We start from the raw sequence: 25,127 nt of genomic DNA, 5'->3' as shown, positions 1-25,127 counted from the left end.
AACAATATCTTAATACTCATTCAAACAAAGTTGAAAAGATATCATGCAAGACAGAATGTCTTTACTGACTTTCTACTAACTTATAAATTTTTCCACTGTGTTGTCAGAAAAAAATCTAGGAAATATTATAAACATTTTTGACACATTTTTATTGAAACCAAGTTCTTCTACTTTTACTTATTTTTTGGAGAGATTACCAAGCAAACTCTGAACTTTAAAAAATTAAAAAAATTACCTATTACTTTCTTATTGCTATGGTAAAATCACCACAAAGTTAGTGACTTAAAACAAAACATATTTACTGTCTTATAGCTCTAGAGATCATAAATTCACAATGGTTCCTACAAATCCACAGATGGAGAAGATTTTGGCCTCAGGATGAAATATATCTGGAACCTCTCTCAGTCTAATTTAGATGATTTAGATTATGGTACTTGGGAATTTTTAGCTGTCAAGATATATACTTGAACTTGTAAGAGATTTTAAACTTGAACTTACATACTAATTTGAGATTTTGAAGACCTTGGTTGGAAAGGGTGAATGTATTTTGCATGTGGGATGAACATGGCTCTTTGAAGGGTAGAAGGTAACTTCTACTGAGATGGCTGAGGAGACACACATTCGTTCACCTGCCTAATCTCTTCAATGGCCCTCTGTATGAAAGAATAACTTAACTTTGGATTCTTCAGAAGCACTAGCAGAAGTTGGTCAACCACGCACTTGGCTTCCTCTCCTAAGCCTGCTTTCTGACAGTTACTTTCCAATGTAGCATTTTATTTGGGGTGGTGGGGATCTGGAAAGGCTAAGAATTCCTCCAATTAGCAAGCACTAGTTCTTTTTTAAAAAATATTCCCCAAATCTACCTCTTTTCACTTGAATGTTGCTATAAGTAGTAAGAATAAACCAGTCTGCACCTCCTAATATTCCTTGGAAATTTCCTCAGTTTATTTCCAAGTTTATCATTTACAAATTCTGTTTTCTACATAATTGTACAGCACAATTCTGCAAAAGTATTCTGCTACTAATAAAAACACCCTTTCTTCCAGTTTCTGATAATGTGTCTCTTTTCCTTATGAGATTCACAAGCAGAACATTTACCCTTCATTTCTATCATAAACAGAAGTCTGTTTATGACAATGGAGGTGTACTGTAAGATGGTCCAGGCTCTTTTCTTAATCAAGATTTAAAAAAAGGAGGACTCACTTCCTGAGTCCTCACTAGCAGAGCCATTAATATCCCCATTTCTACTAACAGTCTCTTCAAGGCCATTTAGATTTTTTTCTTACATTCTCCTCATAATTTTTCCAGCCCTTTTTCCATTACCCCGTTTTACAGTCATTTTCACACTCCTTGGTATTTTTTACGGCAGCACTCCACTTCCAGATATCAAAAGCTATATTAGTTTTCTTTTGCTGTTCTTATAAATTACCATACACTTAGTGTCATAAAACAACACAATTTTATTTTATTACAGTTCTGGGGGTTAGAAGTCCAAAATGAGTCTTCCTTGGCTAAGCAAGGAAGGGCTGGTTCCTTTGGATACTCCAAGACAAAATCTGTTTGTCCCTTTTCCAAATTCTAAAGGCTCAGAGCCACCTCTGCTCATCTCTGCTTCTATTGTTCTATTACCTTCTCCTCTTCGATCACATCTCTGTCTCCCACTTGTAAGGACACTCGAGATGACATTGGGCATATTCATAATCCAGAAACATATTTACAAGTTCTGGGAATTTAAATAGTAACATTTTTGGGGGGTGCTGTACTCAGTCTACCACAGCTTAATATTACTTGCATTGATTTTTGTCTTCTTATTATACTCTACTGTGAAATGTAATTATACTTTAGTTTTCCAGAAACTTAGTATTATAAGTGTATTAATAATAATTTGTCCAAGCTTTCACTTATTTTTTAGTAGTGTAATAATGCATATGAGGGTATTTTGTGCAATATCAATGATTTGGAATTTAAAAGAACCTGTGACATTGTATGTACAAAACGATTCTATCTCGAAAAACTGACTCCATCCTGAGACTAATCTGCCAGCTTTACTTCAGAGTGAATGAGCCCAGACCTTTGACCTCATTCCCTTCCCCCAGGTGGACTCTGGAATGTGTACAAGGTTTGAGGCTAGTCATGACATTTCCATTACTTCTTCCTTGGGGGCAAGGAGCCCCAGATATTATCTATCTCTTAGCACTTCCTGGAGCCAGGGCCTGCCAGTGTCTGCCCTTTTGGTTTCCTTGTGACTACTCACACACTCCTTTCCTAGTCTGCAGAGGGTGGTCTACAAGGTGAAAATTGCAAAGACCCGAAAGTCCAATGACTTCCAAGGACATGTTTCTGTATGTAAGTTCCCTATTAAACACATTAATCAGTAAGCTGAACTCGTCTGTCTCATTCTTTGGTCTGTTGGCTTCTTTGTCATTTGCAGGCTACTTTGCATACATGGCCTTTTCAAAGAACAGATACTGAGATCATACAAAAAATGTTTCTTGATAGGTGAAATCATCATATTAAAGATGATTCATTATGTTGCTTTTCCAAGTATAACTTGTCAGAATTATATTTTGCTAGATAAGAAAAAAGAAAGAAGATGTGGCCAAAAAGCTTTTATTAGAGATGAGTTACTTGCTTCACTGTTGACCATCGACCTTAACAAAGAAAGATAAGGCCATTGTGTATGCCAGCCTCACCTTTTATAAATGCAGAACTCACACTCTCTCTATATGCCTGTGTTGAGAGAAATCATATTACATATCTGCAAAGGAGAAGTTTAAAAACATGTTTCTTTTTAAATTTTAGAAAAGCTAAAGTAACTTTGAACAGATAGATAAAATTCACAGTTGGCACTACCCTCAAAGCCAACTAGTTTCCTCATATATGCAGTACAACCACAAAGTTATGAGTTTGGTTCCAAAAACTACAAAGAAATATTAGTTTCATTTCTTCATTGATACTTGATGCTTGAGCCAGAAAAAGTTAATGCTTTAATTATGGTGGTGATTGAGTGGTAACAAAATACAGCCAGCTTTTAAATCAGCATTTTCAGAGTCAAACTATGATCCCCTCCTATCATATCTAATTGGCCACCAACTTCTGTGCCATCCCTGTCTACTTCCCTAAGCTGATTCTGTTCCGTGAAGCTTCTTTTCCTATGTGTTTGATAGGATTCTATCTGGCCTTCCTCCTCAGTTTTGCTCAGCTCCAATCCATGTTCTACATAGGAACTCAAATAATTTTTTCCTGAAATTTTATTTTGATTATGTCACTTCTCTCCTCAAATTTTGCACTGTAACTTCAGGTTTAAGGCCAAACCTCTTAATTCAGCATGTGGGAATTTTAGGATCTGCCTCTTTCCTGTATTTATGAGTCCCTTTGTCTTAGATTCTCCTCTCCTGACCATCCTCAGGGAAAATTAAGTGCTGTGCCTTGGGCTTCTGTTCTTAACAGTGATCACATCAGCCTGTTTTATGTACCTAAAATGTCGTATATCATTTTTATAAACTGACATTTTCCTTGGGGGCACACATAACAAGGCACAGATTAAAGGGGCACATTTAGATGAGGAAACCTATCTAAAGATGTCATGTAACATTTCATTGGTCAAGTCTTAGGCAGCAGTGTTGGGATGTGAAAATAAACATATTTAACTTTTTCTAATGCTTTCTGCCTTACTATAAGTCATGTATAACCCCAAAACTCTGCTTATAGCTATTGCAGTACTTACTATACTTCTTAGCTTTCTCCCCACTAGATATTGGCTCTTTAGGGAAAGAATCATATCTGCATCCAAAGTGCATAATGATGCGTCTGGCACATAATTAGATTTTCATTTAATGTTTGTTGAATAAATAAATACTTTGAGAATTTTTCCCTCCATGGCAATATATCCAGAGAGCAGTGATTTGTATGCTAAAAATGAGAAAGATGTGAATAGAAGGGTCAGTATTAACAAGGAGAACCTAAGTGCTAAGTCCACCACTTACAATATTTAGGTATAGGAGTCAATCTTAGAGAGGCTTACTATTTCTTTCTATGTTCTATGTTTTCAAATTGTATATGTGACAAACAGATGAGGAATTGTGCCTTAAAGAGGTAGTATGATTTAATTTTGGAGTTAATAACAGAACAATCTTATGTTGATGCATTTTTAGCCAACTGTGTGTGTGTAAATGTGTGTATTTAAGATCATAAGATAAAAATTCAACAAATAATAATCTTTCTAGCACTAATTTAATTTAATTTGAAATGTAAAATCAAGCAACATTAAAATACAAATAATGTTGAATGGGTCTTACTGACTGATAGTAAGATGAAAAAAAGGTATTTTGAATAGTCAGTAGGGATAAATTAGGCTTTCAATGCAGCCAGGAAAAAGTGTATATGTCTCCAAGAATTTATGGAGAAACAGACAAATTAGGAGACAAAAACAGAACTATGAGATGCATCAATGTTGGGCAGGGGATTGAAGCTATTAAAGAACACAGTAAGAGTTTATTTCACGAGGGTTGAAGTTTCAGTAAGGGTTACATGACCCATAAATCCCTTATGATTTATCAATGCAGAGCCAGTACTTTATGAAAAATGTATTGTATTATAATAAGAACAACTAAAAGAAATGAAGTAAAGAGTAATATATTGTCTAGCTAGTTCAACTTTTGTTGACTATCTGAAAAGGATTTGGGAAGAACTTCGTGCTATAGGTTAGAATTTATTATATGTAAAATTTTCTTTTGGATTTGCATACTTGAAAAGAGTTTCTAGGTAGAGTATATACTCATTGTTTCTCCTACTAATTTTGCTAGAACTAGATGTTGACAATTTTTTCATCTAGTTACCTAACGTATATTGTATGTCTGATTCTGCTGGCGAGCATCTCTTCTAGAAGGAATTTGGAGGTGGCAAAGGGGCAGGGGCTCATTCTCCTGTGCTTTGTGAAAGTAGGCCTGTGATGAGTGTAACCATACAAGTCAACATTTATTATTACTCAGAAAATTAGAAAACATAGAAAAGGTGATGGGTCCAAACCAGGGAGCTAACGAAGATTCATTAGAAATTATGATCAGTTTGTCATTGTTCAAGATAATCCCATTTTTCTCTCCATGACTAATTTAGATCCATGTTTTTGAGCCAGCAACCACCCAGATGGTGGTGTTTCTTTGGGACTTGACATTATTTTAAAGGTCACCACTGGCAAATTATAACTGGTACCTCATTCTTTTCAGAAACAAAACATCTGTGAACTTGCTCCAGTTTTGAATCATTGATGAGGCAGTTTCCCATGGCATCTTCTTGCTGACTTTCTTTCTAGATGAACTATGTGAACTATTGTTTTTCCTATTAAAAACTCTCACATGTATTATATATATAGGCCTATAATGCTCCTAAAATATCATAACTTAAATTTTAGTATACAAGCATACTATCTTGTTAAATTTAGAAACATGCCATAGATTCAGGTTTGGTAAAATGAATTAAGAAGTAGTCCCTATAGAAGATGTATTTTCTTCCTTGAATTATTACTGCATCTCTGAAAACTTATAATATTTACCTTGGTGCCTCAAAAATATTGTATATGTAAACAAACAAATAATAAGATAAATATTGTATGCCTATATACACTATATGCAATGTATATAGTGTTATATGTAATATATATGTTTAAATATCAGAAGTTCCTTTCTCATTTCAATGTTTCACAGTAAAGAGTGTATTGAAAGTGTGAGTCATTTGCACATTCAGTCAAGATATCCCCACAGATATGATAGATATCTATGTCAAGATATCTCAACCACAGATATGATGCTGTCTGATTTTTCTGTATATATTACATGTGTATGTAATGGAAATATAGTGTAAAGTACATTATAATGACATACAATACATGTATATGTTATGGGAAGAGGCAGGTTGGAAAATACAAATTTATCTTTTATTTCACCATCTTTAAAGATTTGCTACTAGTTTGCTAAGCCAGTAAGAACTGATGCTTATTCTGAAGATTTAGAACTCATTAAGTATGAATGAAAGGTTAAATTATGCTCAGTGTAAGTTTGAATTTAGTGAATCTTATTTATTTATTTATTTATTTATTTATTTATTTATTTATTTATTTATTTTGCTTCTTTCCGTATTTGTACTTGAGTAATTAAAAAACCTCTGATGAATAGTAAGTTATTTTTCTGAACCCTAGCCCTATACCTAAAGTCTGGCTTCTTTGTTTGGTTTGTGCTAATAAAGTCTTCCATCGTACCCAAAGAGATGCTATGACTTTACTCTAGATCACTCCTTGACAAACATATTTTCTTGATAGTGAAAACTCGTCCACTTGACTGGTAAGTATAACTCATAGTGAAGATCATTCTCTGTTCCTCTTTGATGACTATCATTGTAGTTTATTTTATATGAAAAATACCAGAGGCAACCCAATGTCCATCTAGAGCAAAAGATGCAGTTTTAGGAATCATCTGGATGTGTTGTAAAGAATATGGATGTCTGAAGTGGGACCTGGGAACCATTTTTATTTCTATAGTCTAAAGTGTAGCCTTACTTGAAAGCCACTAACTACTAGAATGTAAGTTCCCTAAAACTACACACATGTGTATCACCTCCTAGTGAAACTAAATGACCTTTCATTTCCCTATTCATAACTCTAGCCTCAAGGACATAAATAGCCCATAGTGATTGGTTACAGAGTTTTGGGACTAAGAAATGAGGAGACCTTCTACATCAAGTGGCCATTTTTCTGTCTGGAAAACTTTTTTCATTACCTTTCTGTCTTGGAACTCTTGAAAATGTAGATGGCATCATATCTTATTTTGAAAACCTTCAAACCACAATTGGAAGACAGACCTAGCAGAATTATAAGTATATCTAGATATATGGAAACAGAAAGTAGGTTAGTTATGTTAGGTCTTCCTTGAATTTTGTGGAGAAATGCCATATTCTTTCCTTTATTTGTGACTGACTCTACTACTTGTTAAAATGGTAAAGTTTTGAAGATCAGAATTATTTTGGGGACTGAAGATGTTGGTCTCTTTCTGGGTTCTATCTAATCTATTCTCACAAGTGGTGAAGCCAAGTATGTTAGAATAGAATAACACAAAGAGACTTAGGCCAAAACCTAGTCAAAAATTTTCCTTGAAGTATCTTCGACATAATTATGCCCATTGAGAACTTCTGCATCTTTACAGCTGTGTGACTATTTCAAGAATCTGAGATTTAACCATCTTTGTCTCTCTTTGACATTTGACATATTACCTTATACTTGAATGAATATTTTTTGAATGAAGGAAAAAAGTAATTTTCTTTATTGGCTCCTTATGTGTAATGTTTTTGACCTCTTTGAAAAATTACCTCATTTATTGAAAAAAGTTTGAAATCATAATTTCCTACCTAATTGAGCTCATCCTCTCTGTAATTTGCAGACAAGTAAGTTTCCGCATATGTATTATGACAGTTATGTAAATAGTAAATACCATTTAGTGTTTGACATTTGCCCAACTCTATTTTCAAATCTGATTTAAAAAAAAAAACATGGAGAGCTGGATAGCTATACATAGAGTCCAACCTCCTTAGCCTGGCCATTGCATCGAATTAAAAGATATTTGAGAACATTTTGACAAAGATTCCAGATTCTTGATTAAAAACAGACATATTTTCTTCTTTATGTATTAGTAATTTTTGTTGTTCACAGGAAAAAAATGACTCATCATGCTATTTACTTAGTAAACAGATGGGAAAGAATATTATGTACTTTGTTTTCTTTTTAAAGAAGTAAAGGATCATTTTCTTCAACTTAAAGTGGTTGAAAGCAGTACAAGAGATGTTAATTTCATCTTTTGGAATTATATTGTTTGGAATGAAAAGGGATGAAGGAAGAATATTTGATATAGATTACATACCTTCTCACTCTATGTATATTGTGGCCAGAATATTAACTAAAAATATATTTTAAAAACATCCAAATAAATAATTTGAATATTTAGGATCCTGATCTCATCAGTATGTAATAAATGAATAAATCAGAGTTTCACAATTGTGTTCTGTGGAAATATCATTTAAAAAGGTATCAATGGAATTCTATGCAGCAGAGAGAAAGAAGGAGCTACTACCCTTTGCAACAACATGGATGGAACTGGAAAGCATTATGCTGAGTGAAATAGGCCAGGTGTTGAAAGACAAATACCATATGATCTCATCTTTAACAGGAGGCTAAACAACAAAACAAATAAGCAAGCAGCAGAAAAAAAACCCAAAGACACTGAAATAGAGAACAAGGGGACAGTGACCAGAGGGGAGAGGGAAGGGAAGTTAAGGGGAAAAAGGGGGAGGGATTTGGAGGAACAAATAGGAAGGACACAGGGACGAGAACTAAGGGGGGTGGAAATGGGAGGGAGGTGGGGAGCAAGGGGTGGGGGAGGCTGGGATGGGAAAAATAGACAAAAAACTGTACTTGAAAAATAACTAAATAAACTTAAAAAAATTAATAAAATAAAAAGGTATCAGTGGGTATTATTCAAAACAATTTCTGTGGTCAAATAAATTTTGGAAAACTAGTTTAAACATGTCAGACAAATTTCTTTGTTGTGGTACTTCTCAGAACATTAAAAATATTTTGGATGGTGCTATAAATATAATATATATTTATATGTTATATATAGACTGGTTTTACAATTCATCTACTTTACTCCTTAGAGATTCTCAGAAAACAAGGTTTTATAGATTATATGAAGGAAAACTGAAATATTTCTCAATTCACAAATTGTCTTGATATTTACTAATGAGTAGACTAAATGGTATTTAACTGGTCTAAAAATGTTAAGCAATCTCAACTAAAAGAATCAGGCACTGATTTCTATCTAAATTCTGGTTCTCCTTTCCTTTTTGTCTAACCTGTGCAAGGTCATTATTAAAATGTGCTTTAATTTTAATCTACAAAACTTTGTTAAGCAGGAGGAGAAAAAAGAGCTTTATTTTCACCTTGAAATTATACCAAGCTATAACTATGGTTAATGAAATACTTAGATTCTTGATGAAAAAAATAGTTGTAATAACAAAATTCATCATCATTATTATTTCTTCATAAAGGGAATTGGCTTCTGGGTATTCTTGGACTAATTCCATTTGCCACCACAAAATTTGGACTTTGAAGTAAATGCATTAGGTATTTCCTGGATTACATTCTCAGATAATGAAGAACTTCATTAAATATACAAAGCTCTCTATACCCTCTACCTCCCAGTGGTTTAATATATAAAAGATTGCAATAGACACAGAAATTATATTTACATGATCAAATCCACAACGTTGTATAGCCAGTTGTGTAAGAGAGACTTAAGGTCACTCTCTACTCAGTAATTGACAAGGGATAGTGTTTGAATTTAACTCCCTTCTTTGCTTGATTCCTTTTATAAAGGAACAACAGCCATAATAACAATGACACAAAACAGTTCAAAGCCAATTTTCAGGTAATGATATCTTGCACCTCTGCAAGAGCAATGATGTTCAAACTGAAAGTTATGCTAATGTCAGCTCTGGTGATCTTCCCTATCTATTCCTGCAAGGCAGACAAAATACCTATCTTAAAGGGCATACACTGGAAAATAAACTAGAAACCTGGGTAAAGCTGCTACGGAAAATTATCAGATTGCATACTAGTAGTAATATATAAATAGGATGAAAGTGAGAAAGTCAGGTGAAGGAAAATGCTATTCTGATCGTCTGCATCTAGTCTTTGTTTCAGGGCTCTGGCACTTAAGGCCAAAAAACCATGTAGATGCCAATGGAGGCATCCTGCCTGACAGTGAGTGGTATGTCACTGTGCATTCTTAAATGAAAACTAAAACTGCTTTTTAAGTTCTCTAATAATTTATAAAACAGGTAAAATCAAGTGTGGGGATTTTAATTATTAAGAAAGGGAGCATTTCTCATGACTTATGTAAAAAATAGAGACCTTGACATGGTTTTGTCAAGGAATCTGAACAATTGAGTATGTATGTAAAGTCATGTGAAATAGTTGATATTCTACCATTTTGACCTCAAAATTATAGTTTTCATTTCTCATTTTATGTATCTTATTACATGCAACTAAAAGAAATCAATCCACATTATCAATGCTCACCCTAGAAATTACCTTATTGACAAAGCAACACACAGTCTGGTTCTCTTTTAATGAAAAAAAAAGAGTACTTTCTTAAAAAAACAAAAATGTTTTTGTAAATCTTACTACATTAAATTAAAGTCATCTATACATCAAAGCAAACATGAGCAAAGTTAAAATATATGTGACACTGAGATTTTTGTAATTTATAAAATAGAGACTATAACAAGATATCAGTAAACAAAATGTTCAAGAAACTACAAATGAATAAGCAAACCTAACAACTTGACAGAAAACGGGCAAAGGATAAGAACAAGTAAATCACAAAATAATAAATACTAATGTCCAATTCCATAGTTGCCATAACAAATTACTACAAACTCAGAGTCTTTTAAAAGTACATTTTATTGATTATGCTATTACAGTTGTCCCAATTTCTTCTCCTCTAATCTCCCTTCACCATGTACCCCCTCACCCTCCAGCATTCCCCCCACCTTAGTTCATGTCCATGGATTGTACATATAAGTTCTTTGGCTTCTCTATTCTTAACTTCCCCCTGTTTATTTTGTGTCTACCATTCGTACCTTTCCTTCCCCTGTTCTCCCTCTCCCCCTCCCACTGATAGCCTTCCTTGTGATCTTCCTTTCTGTGATTCTGTTTGGAATCACTGATCCTGTTCTAGTTGTTTGCTTAGTTTTTGTTTTTTAGGTTCAGTTGTTGATAGCTGTAAGTTTGTTGTCATTTTGTTGTAAATAGTTTTTGATCTTCTTTTCCCTAAATAAGTCTCTTTAACATTTCATATAATAAGGGCATGGTGTTGGTGAACTCCTTTAGCTTTATCTTTTCTGGGTATTAAAACAACAGAAATGTATTATTTTTTAGTTCTCAAGGTGAGAAATCAGACACAGTTCTCAATGCACTGAAATCATGTCTTCAGCAGGCCATGTTCCTTGTTGGAGGCTCTGTGGGAGCATCTGTTTCCTATACCTTTGGGTTGTTGGCAGAATTATGATTCTTAAGGTTGCAATACTGAGGTCATTGTTTTCCTGCAAACTCTAAACTGAGAATCATTCCTAGCTTCTAGAGGATGCCACATTCCTTGACTCATGGCCCAACTTTCTCCATTTTTAAAGTCAGCAATGATAGGTAGAGTCCTTCTCACATTGCATTTCTTTGACTCTTTTTTCATCTTTTATGCCTTAAAGAGTTTATGTAACTGGGTCAGAAGAACCCAGACAATTCAGGATAATCTCCCCATCTCGAAGTCTTTAACTTTAATGTGTAAAGTCTTTTATTTTTTCTATGTAAGGTAACATATTCACAGGTTCTGGGGATTGGGCTATGAATCTTAAGGGGCATCATTTGGCCCACTGCAGCCAATAAAAATATAAATCAGTTTAAATTTATTTGCAATCAGAAAATTAGATTTAAAAAATAAGATGTGATTGAATTGACTTCAATTGTCAAAGAATAAAAATTGAATTTTGTTTCATCCATTAAATTGGAAGAAATTAAAAACATGACAATATAGGTATTTACTAGGATGTGAGGCAACACTGTATATTTATATAGCAATGTTGGGAGTATATTATTGGTGAAGGTAAAAAAGCAAATGACAGATGGCCACTTCCACATATATAAATAAGATCTACATATTTGTATGGATATATTCTGGATATGTTTATATTCATACTAATATTTTCAAAACTCAAAAATATATTCATCAATATCATCACAATTATTGTCTCAAGAAGGGAGAGTGTAAAGAGAATGCAACTTTGGGTAGTAATCAAAATGAGTTTAATTTTAACTGTAATTTACATTTCCTTTTTACTTTCTAAAGCTGGGGAAACAAATATGTAAAATAATAACAGTTCTTTATTGTGGGAAGTGGCATACATGGTTAATTTTCATCTGAAAATATACTTGAATTTTTTTTACTTGTAAAATAAGTGTATCTTGAGACAAGAAATAGGATATCTCTTTACATTATACACACATGCTCACCAAAGTATCTTCTAATAATTATTTAAATGAGGGTCACCAAACTAGAGCTTTTGGGCCAAATCCTGCATGATGCTATATAATAATATATATTGGAAAACAGCCATTATTAACATACTGTCTATGGTTGCCTTCCTGGTACATTGGCAATGCTGGTCATTGCAACAGAGACCATATGGCCCACTAAGCCTAAAATATTTACTATCTGCCCCTTTTATCCTTTTTGCTTAGAAGCGATGCCTCATTAGAGCCGGCTAGGGATTGCATATGACCAGAGCTCATTGCCTAATCATGGGTAGTTATGTAACAGAATTATTCAGCATCAAGTAAATCAACTAGCTTTTTAGAATATGAGATGAGCACAGTATCTGGTTAAGATTAAGTGCTAATTGAATTATCGAACATATAAATCACATCTGTGTACTCAGCCACAATACTATTTCTTAAAAGCATGTACTCTGGTTCCTAACAGAGGACAGCTAGTCAATCAAATAATTATGTCCTACTGTGTTCATATAGAGTTCTCTACCCAAGTTTTCCCACAAATACTGTCTTATTTAATTCTATTAAATACTGTCTATTTAATTCTCTCAGCTTATATCTCAATGATGGGACTAGTATTCCTATCTTATAGAAGAAATTGATTTTCTGAGAAATTTGGTGACATTATTTGTTTAGTGTATTACGTAGATGACTAGACCCCTCACCTCTTGTTGCCCAGTGTGCATTTTTTCTATGTTTTCTTCTCTCTTGAATGCCTATAAAATAAATAGTTGATGGGTTATATTGCTGCTTCTTAAAAAGATAAAGAATCCCATATAAGATTATGGCTTAGTTCCAGGAAATATAAAAAATTGGAAATAATGCACATACTTTTGATAAACCAAATCTCTCCAGCCCATCCTAACCTGTGGGTGCAGTTTTAATCATATTCATGTTATCACTGCAGTCCCGCTAGCTTAAAGCTTCTATTTGTTCAAACAAAAGTGTAATCCCTATCACAATTCCCCACTAGTATTGCATGTATTCTCCACATTGATCTTGAACCTGTCAAGCCTTCTACTCACCATGGCTTTCTAGACATGAGATCTTTCCCTGGCCTTTTGGGCACCAGTGAAGTTTTTAATTGCTCTATTGTTCTTCTTTATTCAGAGTCCTGCTGATGCTGCCAGCTTCCAATTTCCCTTTCCAATTCCAACACAGCATGGCTGTCTCTTGAGAAGGGAAATGATCTATCTGGCTTTCTTTTGATATTCTTGCACAAGAGTTTCTAAGGCACCAAAATAAAAGCTTTTTCTTTTCACTCACCTAGTTCTTTTTCTCCTCGTGGCCTGCACATGCCATTAGATAGTCAGTGCAATAGATTACTGTGTCTACCACCTCATTGTGCACCCGTCCACCCTCCCCTTCTAAATGCCCAGACCTTGTAGCCAAGACAGTTGATAGCATAAGTTCTTATTTATCTGGTGATAACTTTATCCTTGGGGGGTCCATTCGGATTTTTTATGAGATTGTATGTTTCTTTTCCTTACCAAAATCTGATAGGCATAACAAATGTCTAAACCCCAACAGTAGGCATGAAGAAGAATTAGTTTTCTACCCTCTCATCAGGGGTGACTAAAAATGACCTTCCCACCAACTCTAAACTGAGAGAGAGCCTCAGTTAAATGTCAAATCAGTGAATATAAAAAAAAGATATTTGGGAGGGGGAGAAATATCATTATTTAGCCTGCTGAAATACCCTATCCCAGCTCTTGGCTTAAAAAAAGATGGTTAATTTTATGTGTCAACTTGGCTCAGACATGGTAACCAGACATACAATTAAAGACTATTCTAAATGTTTTTGTGAGGGTGTTTTTGGATGAGACTTATGTTTAAATTGGTGCACTTTGGGTAAAGTGGATTGCTTGGTTTAATGTGGTGGGCCTGACCCAATCAGTTGAATAAAAGACTGACTTGCCTAAGCAAGGGGAAATTTTGCAGAAGACAGATTTCAAGCCTTGAACTGAAACATTGGCTGTCTTCCTTTTACCAGGTCTCCAGCCTGATGGCCTCTGGACTTGATCTGCCACATTGGTTCTTCTCTGGGTCTCCAGCCAGTTCACCCATCTTGCAAACTTTTAACTGGCCAGCCTCCATATCCATGTGAGTCGATTTCTTAAAATAAACATTTCCCTCTCTCTCTCTTTCTGTGCACACACACACACACACACACACACACACTCTCTTGTCAGTTATATTTCTCTGCAGAATCCTGACTCAAAGACTCTGTAACTAATTAAATATATTTACATTTAAATTTCACTTCATTATGTTTATATTAAAATGTTTACATTGAGATATAGGCTCTTGATAAAATCTTAAGATACAACGTTTAAAAATAAGCATATGACAAACATTATCGAGTTATCTTTTGATCATATGGTAGCCAGACCCCAAAATGGATCCCACTGGTCCAAGCTTTTGAATGGTATTCATACCTTTGTGTAGTTTCTTCATAACTGTACCAGGGTAAGTGTGCGTGGCCAACAGATGCAGGAAAGCAATAGTGACTTCTGATATTAGGTTGTAAGATGCAGAATCTTACTTCTTGGTTATTTTTTGTGTCTTCCTCAAATTATTTTCTCTGAGAGTTGTAAGCCAATCTCTAGGGACACTCATTAGTGAGAAACTAAAGCATCTGTCTAATAAAGTAATAAACTTAGGATTCCTACAAATGACTATGATAGGAAGCTTGGGAGTATATCCTTTCGCACCATTCAAGGCTTCACATGACAGCCTGTCAGATGAAATTTTTTATTGCAGTATCATGAAAATCCCTGAGCCAGATCCATCCAGTTAAGTTACTTCTGGATTACTGACCCTCTGAAAATTTGTGTGATATAAATATTTTACTTTTAAGCTGCTGAGTTTGGGGGGTAAATTGTTAAAGGACAGTAGATAACCAACACAGATTTTACTATAAGCTCTGTGTTGTTGCATAACAAATACCTTAAAGTGTGTGGGTGGCTTGGAAACTGAAAAGTGGATAGAAACTGGTTAAGACTTTGAAGAGACCACTATTGGAAACTCGAACTCTAGGGACTTTGAAAAGGCTGCCAGTAATGGCTTATAGGAGGGATGTGTATTTTATTGGACATTGGTAGAAAAGATATTCTAATTATACAGTGGCAAAAATTTTAACACTGTTGCTTTCTAGTAAACACAATTTTCTATCTGTGATGGTTTGACTTATGATTTTTCAATTTTGTGATGGCGTGAAGGAGATATACATTCAGTTGAAACCATACTTTTGATCTTTTCCCAGGCTAGCAATATGTGGTATGGTACTTTCTCATGATTCATGTGATCATGATGATAAACAACTAATAAATTCTACAGAATACTATTTACCAGTATTTTTGGATATTGGGTTTTGTGTTTTCACATTCCATTATGATTATAAAATGCTCATCTGTTCCTCCTGCTTCTGGTGAGGAAAAAAGAAAGGCAATTACTCTTGAGATGAAACAAGATAATTGCCCCCATTGTAGTTTTCTGAGAATGTTTAATGTAGGTTAGGCTAAGCTCTACTATTTGGTAGGTTAGGTGTATTAAGTGCATTTTTGACTTAGGGTATCTTCATACCATTGTGATTTAAGAACCATCTGTAAGGCAGAAAGTAGACTATGTACCTAAGGAGCTTGGTAGTTTAGAAAAGAAGAGTTGCAGCCAGCGTTGAAGATGTTGCCTGATATGTTCTTGAGCTTACACTAAAATGCAAGAAAAAAAATAATCCAAAGAAAGAGTTTGCATGAATAGATTCTAGAACTGCTGTAGTATTACAGAACAGCCCCGGGGGTGGGTGAACAATATACTATTACTGAATGGACTCACCCTGGTGCTCGGGGGATCCCCCCATCCTGTACTAGGTTTGTTTTGCCTGCCACCAGGGAAAGACATCTCTTGATGCCAGAGATTGGTGAAAAGAAAAGGGATCGTTTATTTAAAAAGTTATACAGACTTAGAGTAATGACTTAATGTCTTCATTAAAAACACCGAAGTCCTTTAGAATACCCACAAATACACAGTCCTTCCTTCTCCATCTGCCAAGTCCAGGGTACTGTATCTCAGGAAAAAAAGCATAAGTCCGTGGTTCAGGCAGCCCCTTAGTTCCAGCACCAACAGCTGTGTCACCACTGAGATTTCCAGTTAATCCAAAACCATGTGGCATTTTCTCATGGCCCACAAGCAAGAATCCTTTCATCACTTTTTTCCCAGCAAGGTCTCTCCTGCTTCCTAAGCCAGGGGGCAAAAAGGGAGCACCCTAAATCTTCACAGTCTCAACTTTCACCAAAGCCATATGGTCCCCAAAAGCCCCCCATCATGGCTGCCTCCCCTGGGTTTTAAATCCCAACGCCAATCTTTCTCCACAGCACCATTTCCAACTCCTCTCACAATCAGTTACATCTGCCAGCATTCCCATGTCCTTCCAGCTTTACTAGACTGCCATAGTGAGTCCGGGTAGGGGTGGCCCCATGGCATGGAGCCAATAATCTCTAAGCTCTTATGCAGGCTCTGTAACCAGGGGGAGTTGCCTCCCAGTTACATCATGAGTTGAAGTCACTCCCATCATCCCCCTGGCTCAAAGCAGGGTCACAGCTATTTAGCATATCTACAAAACCAGTTAAAGGTTGTAGATATGTTAAATGACCATTCTAGAGGTTATCTGCAAAACTGTTGCTATTCAAAGCAACTCTCAATGGCCCTGCTCCATGTGTCCCATCCCCTAGCTCAGACTTGTGGGGGTGAGGACATCCTATATATATACTTTTTCTGATATTTCCTGGGTACCCTGAGTTCTGGACCCCATTACAAACCCCCATTCCCTCCTGCCTTGGCTGCACCCTGTTCCACTTTCTCATCTTGTAACAGGTTTGGTCTCTGTAATGAACCCATTAAATGTAATGATATTTCACATTTAACATACATTATGATCCATGTAAGAAATGTCTAATTTTTTTTCTGGAAAAATCTGCAGAAAATTTTTTGTGAGTTTATTTGAGCCAAACCAATGACAATTTCCAGGAAGTAAAATCTCAACCAATTAATAAAATGCTCAGGGGAATGGGAATTTTGCAGTTTATTTTATACATTACAATCAAAGGAGGAGGCTTAAGGGGACCAAATAAAATCTACTGGTGGTAGATTAGGGAGGCAGGAAAAAGCAAAGCCGGGAAATCTCTGAGATGGGTAAAGAGTAAAATGGAGAAACAAGTATTTCTTTTACATTGGTGGGTACAGGACACTTAATATTTAATGTTTACAGCCCACAGAGATGGTATGCAGGAGAAAAAGAAAACAATGAGTGGTTCTGTGTCTCCTGTTTCGGTGGGAGATGGTGCCCTGAGGGGTCCGGAGAAAGGCAATTACTCTGACATTCCAAAGGTGGTTTATCATAGAGGCAAAAAGACAATAGACAGGCTCAGTTAAGGTAAAGATTAATCTACGTCACAGAAGATACCAGCCTAGGACATGACTACCCACCATCACTGACTTTCAGTTAGAAAGTTTTAATTTCAGACCGTCCCATGTGGTTACTTTCAGTCTCTGAGTTTGTAAGGCTTGAGCTTGTCAGGGTTAGTATATGGCCCCTTTTTTATCCACATTACTAAAGATACTGTGTCTTTCTGGTTGTCTCTTTCTTCACCTCTTTCTCCTTCCTTCCCTTAGATCCATTGTTCTAGGGAAAGTCAGCTGAAATTGTCATGTTTAAATGGGAAAAGACAGTGTTGGTGCTGCCTGTCACTACCAGAACTAATAGTAGAGACAAAGATTAAATCTTTATGGGCACTTTATCCACATGTTGGCAATATGAGAAAATGGTCATAAACCCTCAAAAACCATTTTAACGTTTCATCTCCAACTGAGTTTTTATAAGGAGAAAAAAGGCATAGTTAAAGCTGTTTGGAAAAAAGGTTAATCAGATAAGAGTTGCAGTCTGGCAGCAATTTTCCTAGTATTTCTTTATCTGTGGATCCACAATTCTTTATCTGTGTTGTCTCCAGGAAACACAGGGCTCAGATGCCATATCCATTCCTTGCAGACCCCCTGGAGCACAAGGGTGAATGGCTTGTCAATCTCCTGGAGTCCAGTAGGTCAGGCATTCCAGCTCCTGGAGTAACAGCTTTTCACCTGCATTATCACTTAAGCCTATCAACTACAGCTAATGCTAAAACCTTTAACTCTGGAGTTTGCCTAACAGTGTCATGAGCAGTGTAACAAGTTCACAGGTTGAGAAACTGAGGGCTATTGTCAACAGCCATGGGAGTCACTTGGAAATCAGTCCTCTAGCCTTGGTCAAGCTCTCTGCAGACTGTAGCCTAAAACTGAACTATAACCTTCAGAGAGACTGAATCAGAACCATCCGGTTAAACTGTTACTGAACAGCAAGTGGGGTCCTGCTGTCTGCCACCACCCTCTAGGCAAAATTCTAGAAGCAAAGGTTTGGCAATAAAGGGAAGGAGTCTTTATTCAAAAGCTACAGAGTTTTGGAAGAACAGCTTTCCACATGCACTAGACACTTAGGCCTATCAGTTAAGACTAAAACAGTTACCTCTTTAGTTCTTTTATCATTTGCCCTTAGTTTTTAATTTTCTTATTTCTACAGGATTAGTTTATAGACTAAAACAGCATAAGGTACAAAAGCTACACAATTTGGGAAGAATGACAGGCTTTGGCCTCAAAGCCCATCCCCCTTAGAACACTCAAAGAAGAATAACCCTGCCACCCTCTGCCTGGCTAGCTGACCCTATGCTGCACCGAGTTCCTTCTTCCACCCAAAACACCGTCGTTTGGGAAATGCAGGCAGCTGCAGCGTGATCATGCAGGCATTCTGGAAGAAGAGAGCCTGTTGCCGCCCTCCTTTTATTTTAAATCTTCTGGCCCATAACTCCATGCACCCTGGAAGCATTCAGCTTCTCAGCTAATCCTGTTCCAGACTGTTTAGCATTGCCTCAGGCAACCTCCACCTTTGGCCCTTCCCCAGCGATCTGGCCACATCTCTCTGTGTAAAAGCCAAGCTATGATTTCTGACCTTCGGACACTGTATGATAAAAGAAATGTTCCTTGTTTTAATCCACCAAGTTTTGGAATAATTTGTTATATAGCAACAAATAACTAATCCAAATATCCAAGTGTTAATTGGTTTCCTACCAGTTCTACTACTTTGTATAAAGACCTGCCAAAGAAAATGATTGAACATGATACTGATCTCTGTATTAGTCAAGAGATCAGGACTGAACAAAGGAATTACTATAGCAGTTATTAATGGGAAGATTTTAATAGACGGAAATAGATGCTTGGAAAAACTTTGGAGAATCTCCAATGAGTGATTAAGGCAGGGCCTTTAGGAGCTACTGATTTTGAGAACACCACTGGTTCCAGGAGTTCAAAAACTGACCCCTACAGCTGAATGAAGCGGGTGGAGTGAAAAAACCACCACCACACCTCCTGCTGCTGCCAGTGATGCATGCATGTCAGTAAGTTGCCGAATGGACACAAGAGTATTACTGGGGAAAAACAGCATATGGCTACAACATTGCTTATCAGTAGACTCAAAGAGGTATGAGAAAATGGCTGTGCCTCATTTTTATCCTTCATATCTTCTCAAAGTAAATTTAACTAGTGGAACCTGATTCTCTTTAGGAATCTCAGAGGCCAGAAAGTCTAGGAATGTTTTGGCTTTTTAATTTCTTCAACTTGAAAGGATGTAGAATGGGCAGTGAGAGAGCTCCCTTCACCGCAGTGCTTACTCACAAGGGATTTAGGAGCTTGATGGAATGACAAGATTAACATAATGTGACAAGTTCAGAGATGGGGCATTTGCTAAATGCAGCATTACAGCTCCAGTTCCACAGAAGATCAGAGAAAAAGGAGATTAGCATATGATGGAAAATGCAGAAAAAGTTTTCTGGAAGAATTTAGCTTCCAATTGGGGCTTAAAATGATGGCAGAATTTGAACAGCTTTAGGGGAAATAAAGGGTTTATTTAATGCAGGTGGACAATAAGAGTAAAGATCTGGATTAATGCAGATAACAACAGATAGTTAGCCTGACTCTTGCAAAGAAAAAGTAACAGGTAGTGATAATAACAGGCTCTAACATACAAAGGTATTTAAAAATTGAAGTAAAATTTCAAATAAATTGCATGTGGGCACATAACCCACATTTATATGATTATATAAAGTTGTGCATGCTATTGCCATTCGGAAAATTTGTTCTTTGTCAGATGATGATGGATCTAGACTGAAGTACACAAATAGAGCATCCAATACAAGTAACACCCCTTTTTATGACAAAATTCTTTGTTACAAAATCATAAGCATGTAATTCTGTAACATAACAATATCACACTCAAGCATATTGTATTACACTTTAGGTGAAATGTTCAAATTAAAACTATAAATGATTACACCCATATTATTACCCTACCAACCACACTCAAGCAGGTATTACTTCTGCCACACCTGTATACATGGCCACAGATATTGTAACCAAATGCAGGTCCAGCTGCTACAAAAACCAATACTTGGGAGGTAAGTGTTGATGTCAAAGCAAATGTTTTATTTAGATGCTGACCATCTGGAAGATGGGGTGTTCATGTCACTAAGCCCATCTCCACATCCCAGTCAAGACAAAAGTTTTTGTTAGGAGGGAGAGGGGAACAGAACAAAAATAATCCAGGCAGGAGGTTAAAAAGTTCTCTACATGCAGATGAACCCAATCCATTCCGGTAAGACAAGTGATGGTCCGGTGTGCATCATCCTGGTTTAGTCATCCTGGCTTCACATCAGCCCAGCTTCATGTCTTCCTGGCTTCATGGATGAAGGTCAGCAAATCTCCTGGAGCTGGGGTGCTTGAAGGCCAGAGTCTGTATCTTTTGCAGTTAGTTCCTGGGATTCTTATACAAACATGCTGTTTATCTACAAGCGACGTATTAATCAGAGTCCACACTTAACATAAACAAGGTCAAATGAATGGTGTGGTGATTTACAATTTCCCACTGTTCCAATATTTCAATACTTCCTTCCACCCAACCCTGGTCAAATTTGTGCAGCCACTGGAAGAGTCTTCAGTCTTGTTTTGATCCCTTTATTATAAAAAGAAACTCTTTCTGAAATCTGTAACTATTGCCACTTTCTATCCCATGGAAGGGCTATTGCTATCCTTATATCTTCCTAGCTCTTGCCTGTGGCCCTATTTCTTAATGGACAAATTTTCATGTAAAACTTTATAAATTTGAGTAGTGCACATACCTAGAAATTTTCAGTTACATAAAATGTGGGGGAGAGTGAAAATAAAGCTTTTGTATGTGTCCAAAGTTAATTTATTTTAGCTCAGTAGGAACTACTATAAACATGTTTTATATAATTCACAATGACCACAAAGCAAAAACCTATGAGAGGTACACAAAAAATAAAAGAAAAAATCTAAGCATGACACTACAGGAAAATTACTAAGTCACAAAGAAAGAGAGCAAGAGAAGAGAACAAAAATAAAAGGAATTACAAAGTAGCCAAAAACCATTAACAAAATTTTGATAGTAAACTCATATTCACCATCAACCACTTTAAATGTAAATGGAAAAATATCTAATAAAGAAACATACAGTGGTTGAAAGAATAAGAAAATAAGACCTGATTATATGCTGCACAAAAGACTCACTTCCACTTTGAGAACACATACAGACTGAAAGTGAAGAGCTGGAAGAACATATTTCATGCAAATGAAAATAAAAGAAAGCAGGGTAGATATACTTACATCAGACAAAATAGACATTAAGCCAAAAATTAGAAAGGGACAATTCATTAAGAGATTATAATAATTGTAAATATTTATGAACTCAGTAAAGGAGCACCTAAATATTTAAAGCAAATATTAAAGATTTGAAGGGAGAAATACACAATAATACAGTAAGTAGGGGATTTCAATACCCAAGTTTGAAAAATGGATATATCATGCAGACAGAAAATCAATATGGAAATGTTAAACTACATGTTAAACCAGATTAATTTAACAGATGTATAGATTATTTTACTCAACAGAAACAGAATGAATACACATTCTTCTCAAGAGCACACAAAACACCCCCATAATAGATTTTATGTAGGGCCAAAAATTAAATCTCTATAAATTTAGAAACATTGAAGTCATATCACATATCTTATCTGACCACAATGGTATGAAACAAGAAATTAAATACAAATAGAAAAACTGCAAAATTCATAAATATGTGGAGATTAAAAATGCTCCTGAATACCCAATGAGTCAAAAAGAAACCAATGGAAAAAAAAATCTTGTGACAAATGAAAATGTAAACACAAGGCACCAAAACGTATAGAATAAAGATAAAGCAATTCTAAAGGAAAGTTTAAAACAATATCTACATTCAGAAAAAAAACCCTAAAATAAATAGTAAATAACTTAAATTTATACTGTAACAACTAAAATTTAAAAAATTCAAGTCCAAAGCTAGAAGGAAAGAAATAAGAAAGAAAAAACAGAAATAAAAACTGACTAAAGAGGAAACAAAAAAGTTCAATAAAACTAAGAACTTTAAATATATAATTAACATATATGAATATAAATTGATATATATTTAACATATATAGGTATATATTTAATATATAAATTTTAATATATATTTCAATATATACATAACACTGAGAAACCCTTAGCTAGACTAATAAAAACAGTAGAAGACTTAAATAAATAGTTTCAAAACTGAATGAGGAGGTATTACAACTGATACCACAGAGACACTAAGGATCATGAGACTACCGTAAACAATTTTACACCCACAAATTTTACACTAATCTTGTGGCTGAGTACAAAGATGTGATTTACACATTTAATAATTTAAGTAGCTAGCACTTAAATTCTTAATTAGACACCGTGATCATCTTTTTAAGAGTATAGTTGATTTACTTGATGATGAATAATTCTGTAACACATCTACCTATGATTAGACAATGAGCTCTAGTCATAACCAATCCCTAGCCAGTTCTAAAGATGCATCACTTTTAAGCCAATAGGATAAAAAGGGCAGATAGTAAATATTTTGGGTGTAGTGGACCATATGGTCTCTGTTGCAATGACCAGCTCTGTCACTGTACAAGGAAGGCAGCCATAGATAATATGTTAACAAGGGCTGTTTTTCAATATATATTATCACACAAGTATCGGGCAGGATTTGGCCCAAAAGCTCCACTTTGATGACCTTGGTTTAAACAATTATTAGGGCATACTTTGGTGGGTATGTGTGGATAGTGTGTAAAGAGATCTCCTATTTCTTATCTTAAGATATACTTAAGATTAGATATTCATCCATTCTGATGCACAAAAAATATAATACTTATAACTTATCAAGCATGCGTTGTATTTCAGAATGGGTACTAGAAACTTTTCAAATATTTTTCCCAATCCAAATGATTTTTTTCTTCCATGTTACAGACGAAGGAACCAATGCGGTTCATTTAACTCGAGAGCGTATGGTCTTTCCACTACATCACAAATATCAAAACACAAAATATATCCTTTTTATTATAGTATCTCTGATCTCAGACTACAGGGTGTTGCTGTTGCTCATTATTTTTGTGTGATTGTCAGAATAAGCCTGCAAGTGGAGCAAGGTAGGGAATCTTTCCTGTTTTATAGATTGAAGAAGAATTAATTTTTAAGTTACATACTATAAGAAGTTGGAAATTTAATAACCACTATTATTTTATTCAAGTCTTAGATGAAGAGAAATTGTCTTCCATATGCACTAGATAGATTGACACATTAAACATACTTGATAAACAGATAGATTTATTTAAGTATTTGAAAGTTGGAGGATTTATTAAAAGTTTGGAAACTTTCTAATATCATAGAAAATATATATTCTGTTGCAGTAGAAACTTAAGAATATAGATATGATAAAACCATACATATATGTGTGTATAGATATTTATATTTATTCCCGAATCCCACCTATACCTGAATGATACATGTCACAGTTTGGACAAGGGAAACCTCTTAGACATTAGTCATCTGTTTGACCTTTAATTAATCCCTAATGTTTTCTGTTAATTAAAGCAATGCTTTCAGTAGCAGAAGTGTCAAAAGGATGTTGTTGATTTCCTTCTTATCTTTTTTCTGTTCAGTTCTTTACTGCTACAGATCTTAGGTGTTTTCAGTTGACTTTTTATTTTATTTTATTTTATCTTAATTGTTCAAGTACAGTTTTCTGCCTTTTACTCCCATCCCAGCCCATTTCCTAAGCCCCCCCATGTCCCACCCATTTCCACCCCCCTTGTTTTTGTCCATGTGTCCCTTTAAACCCTCTTCAGTCGACTTATACTGTACATGTATGTTTCCACTACATTGGAAGATGAACTTTCTATTGGTGTTTACTGTATGTGTACATAGTTGTTTTTGAAAGTGTTAATGGATGAGGTAATCTCAGAACATAAAGTTCAACCTCAATATTTAAAAAAATGGAATATTAGTTATTTGTCAGGATGTGGGAAAGAATTATAACTTAAGAATGACCTTTTATTCTCAAATTTCATTTTTCATCAATTAGACTCCACAACCAGCCTCCTTTTTCCAATCAAGAAACAAAAATTTATGTCTATGTAGCATCAAAAATTCCTTGGTTATAATCAAGAAGAACATAAAGGTGAACATTTTCATTAGTGCATGTCATGAACATTGTAGAAGAAAGAATTATAACTCACCCCAGTCCAATCCATCTTCCCTGAGGAGCCATTTAAAGGAAAAAAAAAGTCTTTGGTAGTTTAGTTACTCCAACTTACTGAAATAAGTTTTTTTAATCTTCACAGGAAAGTTTTCAAGGAAGGAAGCTTGATCTCAGCTGTACCCATGTGAAAAAAATCTCTAAGCTAGAACTGATGACTTTACAGCAAAAATAATGCTTTTTATTCTAAAATCAGTTTTATTGATTTAAATATAAGAGAAAGATGTAAGTCTTAAGCTT

The sequence above is a fragment of the Artibeus jamaicensis genome, unplaced genomic scaffold (genome assembly GCF_021234435.1).
Source record: "Artibeus jamaicensis isolate MK-2021 breed Jamaican fruit bat unplaced genomic scaffold, CSHL_Jam_final contig_466, whole genome shotgun sequence".
In the NCBI taxonomy this organism is placed as follows: Eukaryota; Metazoa; Chordata; class Mammalia; order Chiroptera; family Phyllostomidae; genus Artibeus; species Artibeus jamaicensis.
Note: the sequence above shows the minus strand (reverse complement) of the source record.